This window comes from Mesoplodon densirostris, chromosome 1 (assembly GCF_025265405.1).
Source record: "Mesoplodon densirostris isolate mMesDen1 chromosome 1, mMesDen1 primary haplotype, whole genome shotgun sequence".
In the NCBI taxonomy this organism is placed as follows: Eukaryota; Metazoa; Chordata; class Mammalia; order Artiodactyla; family Ziphiidae; genus Mesoplodon; species Mesoplodon densirostris.
Genome location: NC_082661.1, coordinates 108,478,949 through 108,487,064, shown reverse-complemented (window position 1 = coordinate 108,487,064; position 8,116 = coordinate 108,478,949). Strand labels below are relative to the sequence as shown.

Below are 8,116 nucleotides of genomic sequence, written 5' to 3'. Positions count from 1 at the left end.
GAGCACAGGCTCCGGACGCGCAGGCTCAGCGGCCATGGCTCACGGGCCCAGCCGCTCCGCGGCATGTGGGATCTTCCCGGACCGGGGCACAAATCCGTGTCCCCTGCATCGGCAGGCGGACTCTCAACCACTGCGCCACCAGGGAAGCCCATTACAAATAATTTTTGATGTGTCAAATTATTTTATAATCACGGGCATGTAACTCAGAAGGAGTTCAAAGAATTGAGGGAAATTTGCAATTCCTTTCATTCCCATGCATGTCTATGAACAATGTTTGTTATTCTTTACTTGTATAAAGAGGAAAAATAGGAATAGAATTAATGCTGTGCTGTCTCACACTACTGTAGGGATTGTCTGTACTAATAATTTTAGAATATCTATTCTTTCATTAAGAAAAATATTTTGAATTAAATCTTAATTTCATCTTTCATTTAAATTTGTTGTGCTATATTATTGTTTTGATCAATCATAATGAGAATGCAACCCAAAAAAAATAAGTTTAATAAATAGAGCTTCATGGTCACCGGGATGTTAAAATCTTTAAGTTTCAATTTAAATATATTTGGCAGAGAACGAAGATGGGATGATCAACAAAAGAGAATAATTTTGTGATTAGATTAGAATTTTAGGAATAGAATTAGATTAGAATTGGGGGGAATAAAATGGAAACAGGTATTCAAGTAGAAAAGGGAACATGTGAAATTTCCAACAATTAAAGAGTAATTTGGTTATTTATCCATCAGAATGGGTATTGATGATTATCAGATTATTATGATTTCACTGGAGTTCTTTAAAAGGATGGTATAGCAGTTTTATTTTAAAATGACAATATTTAAAATACGTCGAAAATTCCTCTTAGAGGAAGTATATGAGGGGTACATAACTTTATGGAAGAAAAATGTTAGGAGGTACGTGAGCAAAGCATTTGAAGGCCATTGACCTAGAATCATTCTTGACCCAGCAAATGATCAAGCAGGGTAGGCTTGACCCCACCAGGACTGGACTTGCATTTAGTCCAGTTAACCAACGTATGGTTACCAAAGGGGAAAGGTTGGGGGAAGGATAAATTAGGAGTCTGGGATTAACAGATACACACTACTATATATAAAATAGATAACCAACAAGGACCTACTGTATACCACAGAGAACTCTACCCAATATTCTGTGATAACCTATACGGGAGAAGAATCTGAAAAAGAATGGATATATGTACATGTATAGCTGAATCACTTTACAGTACACCTGAAACACAACATTGTAAATCAACTATACTCCAATATAAAATAAAAATTAAATTAAATTGAAAGTAAGATAAACCGAAGTATATTTAAATTTTTAACTTAATTTTAATTTAATTGGAGCAAAAATCAATTCAAATCGCGCCAAACCGGACATGACTAGGAGACTCTGCCCAGAGGAGCTAGGGAGAGACTTACACAGAGAAGGTGTGAAAACAGAGGGAGAAAGTTACTGATTGGCTGTGACTTAAAGCCTAGTCAGCTCTTTGTGATTGGCCAAAACCTTGAGGAATTTACAGGCTTAGATTCGGGTTTGCTTGTGCAGGCGCCAGGGCATTAGAGACCCCTTAGTCTAACAGCCTCTTTTTTTTTTTTTTTTTTTTTTTTTTTTGCGGTATGCGGGCCTCTCACTGTTGTGGCCTCCCCCGTTGCGGAGCACAGGCTCCGGACGCGCAGGCTCCGGACGCGCAGGCTCAGCGGCCATGGCTCACGGGCCCAGCCGCTCCGCGGCATATGGGATCCTCCCAGACCGGGGCACGAACCCGTATCCCCTGCATCGGCAGGCGGACTCTCAACCACTTGCGCCACCAGGGAGGCCCTAACAGCCTCTTTGTTTAATTAATTTAACACTACCATGACCCCAGACAAGGAAACGCTCCAGGTTGCCTGGGTAGGGTATCTGACAGTGCTTGCAGTGTGCGGGTGTGTGGTGGAGGCTGTGTGTGTGAATGTGTGTTGGTCTGTATGTCTGTGTTGGGATGTGTGGATGTGAGTGTATGTTGCAAAGTCCATGCGAGCGTGGATGTGTGAGCGTGTGCTGGTGTGGATGTGTTTTGGTGTGTGTACTGTCCTGTGTGCCTGTGTGTGGTGAGGCTGTATCCCAAGGCCTCCTCGCACACTCCTCTCCTTGAGGAGCCTCGTCTCACACGGGTGTGGACAAGCCTGGCTAATGCCCGTGTCCCCAGTGTCACCTCTGGTTGTCCTGGCTGAAGGGCAAGACAGGTTGGGGGTGGGGGGGTGGGGCATCTATCACTTAACAACTGTTCAGGAGAATTGTGGCTTCCCTCATGGTTAAGGCAGAAAAGTATCAAATACCAAAATGAGGAAAGAGTTATAAAATACGCAGCTTTGGCTTAATAACATTTCCTGAAAATACGTGATTACTGTGTAAACCATATTGAATCTCATGGGACCCAATGTTGTCTTCACACAGCTAAGCCCTGTCTGGGAAACTGTAGCTTTAAATCCTCCTCTGGGTTAATTGAGTCAAGAGCAGCATTCCTTATATAAGAGGGTAAAAAAGAAATCCCCAAAGGACTTAAAAGCCTCACAAGAAATCTTTTAAATTAGCGGTGGGCTGTCAGAAGGCAAATTTTATTCTTCACATCCAAACCCGGCTGCCCCGGCGGGGAGAGGAGGCGTCTCTTCCTGCAGGAACCAAGGTGGAGACAGCCAGCCAGGTGTCCCCTCATATTGTTACTGTAATGTACCCTAATTGCTGCACCTATGGCCACTGTAAGAAACCCTATATACAAAATCTGTGGGTACAAAACAGATCAATTCCCACTTTCAACATCGCAAAGGGTTCTTTGCTTTACAAAGGGATTCCGGAGGAGCTCACTGAAATAGAAAGTTCCTCTGCTGCATTTAAATAGAGTCTATTTACAAAATATCCATAAACCGTAAAATCTCAGGAACCCAAATTTTGCAAACTAATACTGCTACTCGGTGTAGCCCTGACTGGAGATCGTATCATTAAAGGACTGCGGTGACTGGAGAGGATGCAATAGTGAGCTTTTGACTGATGGTTACAAAGGACAATAGATCCACCAAGAAAAGACTTGCAGTTGGTGGTTTAGTCCAGAGGGATGAAAGCCACAGGTGGGCGTCACCATGTAAGAAGGGCATGAGCAGCTTTTATCCCAATCCTGCTTCAGTGTGTTCACATCCTGCGGTTCAGGTAAACAAGGCCATCTCGGCTTTGGTAGGAGGAGCCAACTGTCCAGGTTTCCCTAAGGATAACCAGAACCTGAGCCAGTGAACATAAACGCCATAAGATGGTTTCCCCAGGAAAGTGCAATTTTATTAAAACAAGAATGTATGTAGCTAGAACAGCAACGCCTAAGAGCTTTCTTGTGTTTGACACTCAACGCACACCTCAAGGGTCTAAATGCAATGGGAAAATGGAAATACTCTACCACCACGCTGACACCTACTCAGGAGGAAGTGTTTCTTGTCTAAAAAAAATGTAATTGGGTCCAGGCAAGAGGTGAGCCAGTCATTTCAAAGCTTTGGCGACCGTGTCTTTGGGAAAACCCCTTAAGAATTGTGGGACCCCGTAAAACACTTGTGTCTCATTCCTGGGAGACCCCAGGAGGCACAGTTGGAAAAGGGAGTGAGAAGGAGGGAAATTGGGGGTGCCGCAGTGTGAGCTGGGAGCATCCTCCCTAGTTCTGGGGCAATTAGAAAATGATTCTCTTCCTCCGCCAGAATATTCTCTCACCATGGACTAAGTGATATCTTCCCAGCTTTACAGAAAAGCAGCCTCACAACATGGGAAACACACGGGCTCCCCAGCGAGAGGACCAGGAGAATTACTTCACACCCAGAGGAGTTTTCCCCTCTGATACCTGGGAGCCCTGCAGCCCCTCCCCCTTGGCCTGCAGTGAGGATGCAATGAAATAGTGCCCTTTGCATGTTTAGTACAGGACCTGGCCAATAATAAACTCAGTCTGTGGCCACACTATTAATAGATGGCATTATTAATAGAAATTTGCCCCTGCTAATCTTCACCTGTCACCTGTCATTCTTTAATACGCACAAGGTTTTAGTTCATTTGCTTTTCCTTACTCTGGGTGCCCTATTCACTGCCTTCCTGGCTCTTCTGATGGTCCTTTGTGTCCCAGGCAAGTCCTCCCTCTGGAGGTCCTTCTGAGACCAGTGGGTCGGGGGAGCAGCGACTTCCTCCCCTCCAGACCTCCATCCCCTGAAACTGCCTTCATTCCTTAAAGGCAGACACTTACAAAGAAAGGATATTTTGCGCCCCTTTGCATTTTCCCATCAGGTCAACAAACTTCCTTCAGAGGGATGAGCCCTTTTCTTTCACGATCACTTTAAAACACATTTGAACAAAATAATCTTACAAATAGAAAACAAACAAAAATTTTTATAGACAGAACCTGGAGAGCTTCCTATATTCTTCTAAGAAGCTCTAGGGTATTTGCAGGCAGTGGGGTGCCATAGGGGATTTGATCAGGGAAGCGGTGCGGTGGGCACACGGAAATGTGGAAGGGCAAGAATCACAGCGGAATCGGAGAGGAGATGTAGGCACCTGGCCAAGGCTGCTGAGGGCCCCAGGGAAGGCAGGGCCGGGTCTTGGAGAGACACTGAACTGGGATGCTGTGGAGGACTTTGCACTTGATTGGATGTGACAGAGAAAGAGGAGGTCGTAGCTGTGGCGTTTCCAATCCGAGTGACCGCGGAGAGGTTGCTGGCACCAGGCTGAAAGACAAAACCGAAAAGAGGCAGAAGTGCGCGTGGGAAAGCGTGGCTCATGAAATGAACTTGAAATTGTAAAAGAATAAACAGAAACCTCAGTTAAATAGAGTGACCAGAAGGGGAAGCTCTCAAGCCCTGAGCTGACACCAGAGCCCAACAGGAAGAAGAACGAACGATTCCTCCTTTTCTGGGCAAGGACTCAGCCAGTGAGAAGCCATGGACTCTTCGTTTACTGTAGCCCTTTCTACCTCCTTTCCCTCCTATAAAGTGTATCCTTCCCTTGCTGTGTGGGGACCTGCCCGTGGCTCACCATGGATGCAGACCCCAAACTGCAATTCTCTGTTGATCTTGAGTAAATCCATCTTTGCTGGAGAAATATCTGACCATCTATGTGTTTCAGGTCAGCAGAATGCAAGAAGCTCTGAGGCAACCCCCCAGCAGACACCTTGCAAGCCAGGCCTGAGCCCCCCCAGATCCTGTTTGGAAGAAGAAAAAGCATAAATAACTAAGAAAGAAACTCTACAAACTAAGATAATATTAAAAAGAAATTCAGAAATGAACTGAAGTGAGAAGTCAGTGTTGGTATTAAGAAGTTGAGCATCACCTGCTTAGAGGTGAGATACTGGAGGTGATACAGATGAGCTGAGAGAGGAGGTGAGAGGGCTGAGAAGGAGCTGCCCAAAGACAACTAGGGATCTCAGAACAGGAAGAGCCAACCCTGGGGCTGGACCCTTGGTGCGCACGAGAGGGGAAGGGAAGAGACACAGTCAGGACATCCTATGGCCAAGCTGTGAGGAAGGAAGTTTTGGTCTTGAATTTCCGAGATAAAGAAACTGTACAGAAAGCTCCCAGTACAGAAATTAACTCACCTTGCCCCAAATCACAGCATTTGGAAGTTTGGAAGGAACCGAAGGGAGGCAGGAGAGTGGGTGGGCAGGGACCAGTAGAAGGAGGGGCCCGTGGGAGGGCATCTGTTTGTGAAGACGGGGCATCCCTTCCTCCGGGCCAAGAAGGAAAAGATGAGTAACCAAGGAGAACTCAGGAAGATTCCAAGCTGTTCCATTTCCAGGGGCAGAAAGGAAATTGAGGGAGTTGGGGTGAGAGCGAGGACCGTGGAGAAGGGGTGGGAAATGACCCGGTGGCCGAGGGGCTGGCTGTGCTCAGAGGATGGGCTCACGGGTCCTCGCCCATCACCAGCAGGGCCAGCAAGGGCCGACAGAGCACAGCGCGCATCCTTCTCCCCAGAGAGGGCGAGAGGCGGCTGGGGCGGGTCACCCCTCGGTTGTAGGTGATTGGCAGGGAGGGTCAGGAGTTGGGACTGTGATTTGTGACGCGCAGTTATCGCTAGCACAACATCGCGTCAAGTCCCAACCCAGGGGCCTGGGAAATGACGCCCACCATTTCTTAAGTACCAGATGCTGTGCAAATGACATTTCCAATCTTTCAACAATTCCTTGGGGTAGATATTATCATCCCATCTCCAGCTACGAAAACTGAGGTTTAGAGGATTGGAGAGAAGTTGTCGCTCCGGGTAGGGGCGGCTCCAGGGCCGGCAGGCACATCTGTCCCTCATTAAAGCCCAGGTTCTCTCCGCTCCCTCACAGAGGGAAGGTTTGGGGATCTGGCCAGAGCCTGGGGACAAGGGGAGGAGCCCAGTGGCACCACGGCCTCTGTAGCCTCTGTCTTCAGGATAACAAACAGGCTGACCTGAGCTGTGATCCGAGCCCGTGGGATTCTGATCTCCCGGCGCCTTCTTTCTCCAGCAGCTCCGTTGGTGACTCACCCTCACCCGCTGCACTGACGCACGTCACTGTTCTGCGAATAATGCAACACAGAGCAGGGTCAGGGCGGCCATCCAGGCTGTCCAATCCCCGGAGCCCCAGGGCCCAGCTGGGAGTTCCCAGTTAGACCAGAAAAGTGGGTCAGCCCTCTCTGCTCTTCCCTCCTCCCGCTGGGACAGCCCGTGTCCCTTTTCCCCATCTGTCTGCCATCGGTGCTTAGGGTGGGCCGAGAGGCCTTGATCCCAGGCCTACAGGACAGATCTGTGTGCCGAGGGAGCAGGGAGGTGCTGGCTGGCAGAGGTTCGTCCAGGAGGATGGGGGAGGCCCCAAGTCTCTCACTAAGGGACTATGTGGGGAAGAAATGTGCTCACCTCTTATCCAGGAGGTACCAGTAAGCCCCTGCTGTGTAAATGCCAGGGACTCCCAGGGGCTGAGGACATAGAACCAGTGGAGAAAGTCCACTCCAGAGTCCTTGGTGTTTCATTTCCTCTTTTATCCCCACCATGAGGACTAGTATCTGGCACAGGCAGGCTCCATAAATATCTGTCGAATGAAGAAATGACAGGCTTGTTCCCAGCCTTAGAAGCTTACAGTCTACAGGAAAATCAGACATCAAACGAATCAATCACGCAGCTCATTCACTCCAACTGTGATAAGGACGATGGAGTTGAGAATGCACTTGCCATTATTTAGGAAAGTGTTAAAAGATTTTTCCTTGAGTGAAATTTTCAGTCTTCTCAGTTTCGATATGAGAAAAAAAAATCTTAAAAAGTAGCGTAAGTCTTAGGCAGAATTGCAGCTACTGCTAGACAATTCAGCACACTATAGTCTTATTTAATGGAAGAATAAATGTTTGGTGGTGGTGAAAACAAAACACGGCAAAACAAAACTCTGTGTGTGTGTGAGCATTCAAGCCTCTACGTCCGCACAGAGTGAGGGCCAAGGGCCTTGTCAATAGCAGTCCCAACAGGGCTTTGGATCAGCTGTTTCTCATCTGTAATTTGGTCCCTCCCCTCCCAGTTATGGCCAACTGAACAAATCGCTTGGCTAAGATGCTCTAAAATGCCATCTCTCCCTTGTCCTCGTTCCCTAGTCCCACACCCCTCCGTGATGGTCAGAGGCCACATCATACAGCCCCTGCCAACCCCGGGTGCCGGACCACTCTCGACTGAGGTAGTTCCTCCATACAAGGTGGGCTTAGCTGTCTTCCTCTGCCCCACAATCTCTCTGGAAAGATTAGGCTCTCTTCCACCACCCCACTGCCGCGACATCTTAGCTGAGTCCCTGACCATTGAAAAACTAAACAGCAGATGTGGTAGGCTGATGTGTGTGAGAGGCTAGACGCCCTTAAGTCTCAGCTACTTGGCAGATCCTAATCTTGATCAAGTGACAGCCTCCCTAAGCCTCAGTTTACTCATCTGTAAATTGGGACTGATAATGTTGTCTAAGGGGCCTGGTTGTTGAGAGGTAAGAACAACATACAAAAGCCTAGGAGTGAGGGGAGATGGGGCGAGGCTGGGAGACAGAACCGGCACCCACAGGAGCCTGGCTGTCTCATCCCTGCTGGGCCAGGGAAGAGAATTTAGAGCAATGCCCAGC

General features: G+C 47.9%; 1 long non-coding RNA gene across 1 annotated transcript; it reads right to left on the bottom strand.

Annotated features, from left to right (window-relative positions):
• Positions 1 to 4,414: 4,414 nt before the first annotated feature.
• Positions 4,415 to 6,521, bottom strand: LOC132483895 (uncharacterized). Its single transcript, XR_009531128.1, has 4 exons — positions 6,444 to 6,521; positions 5,606 to 5,790; positions 5,047 to 5,212; positions 4,415 to 4,739 (listed from the first exon to the last, which is right to left on the bottom strand). It is a non-coding gene; the product is annotated as an uncharacterized LOC132483895 (long non-coding RNA).
• Between the last annotated feature and the right edge of the window lie 1,595 nt (positions 6,522 to 8,116).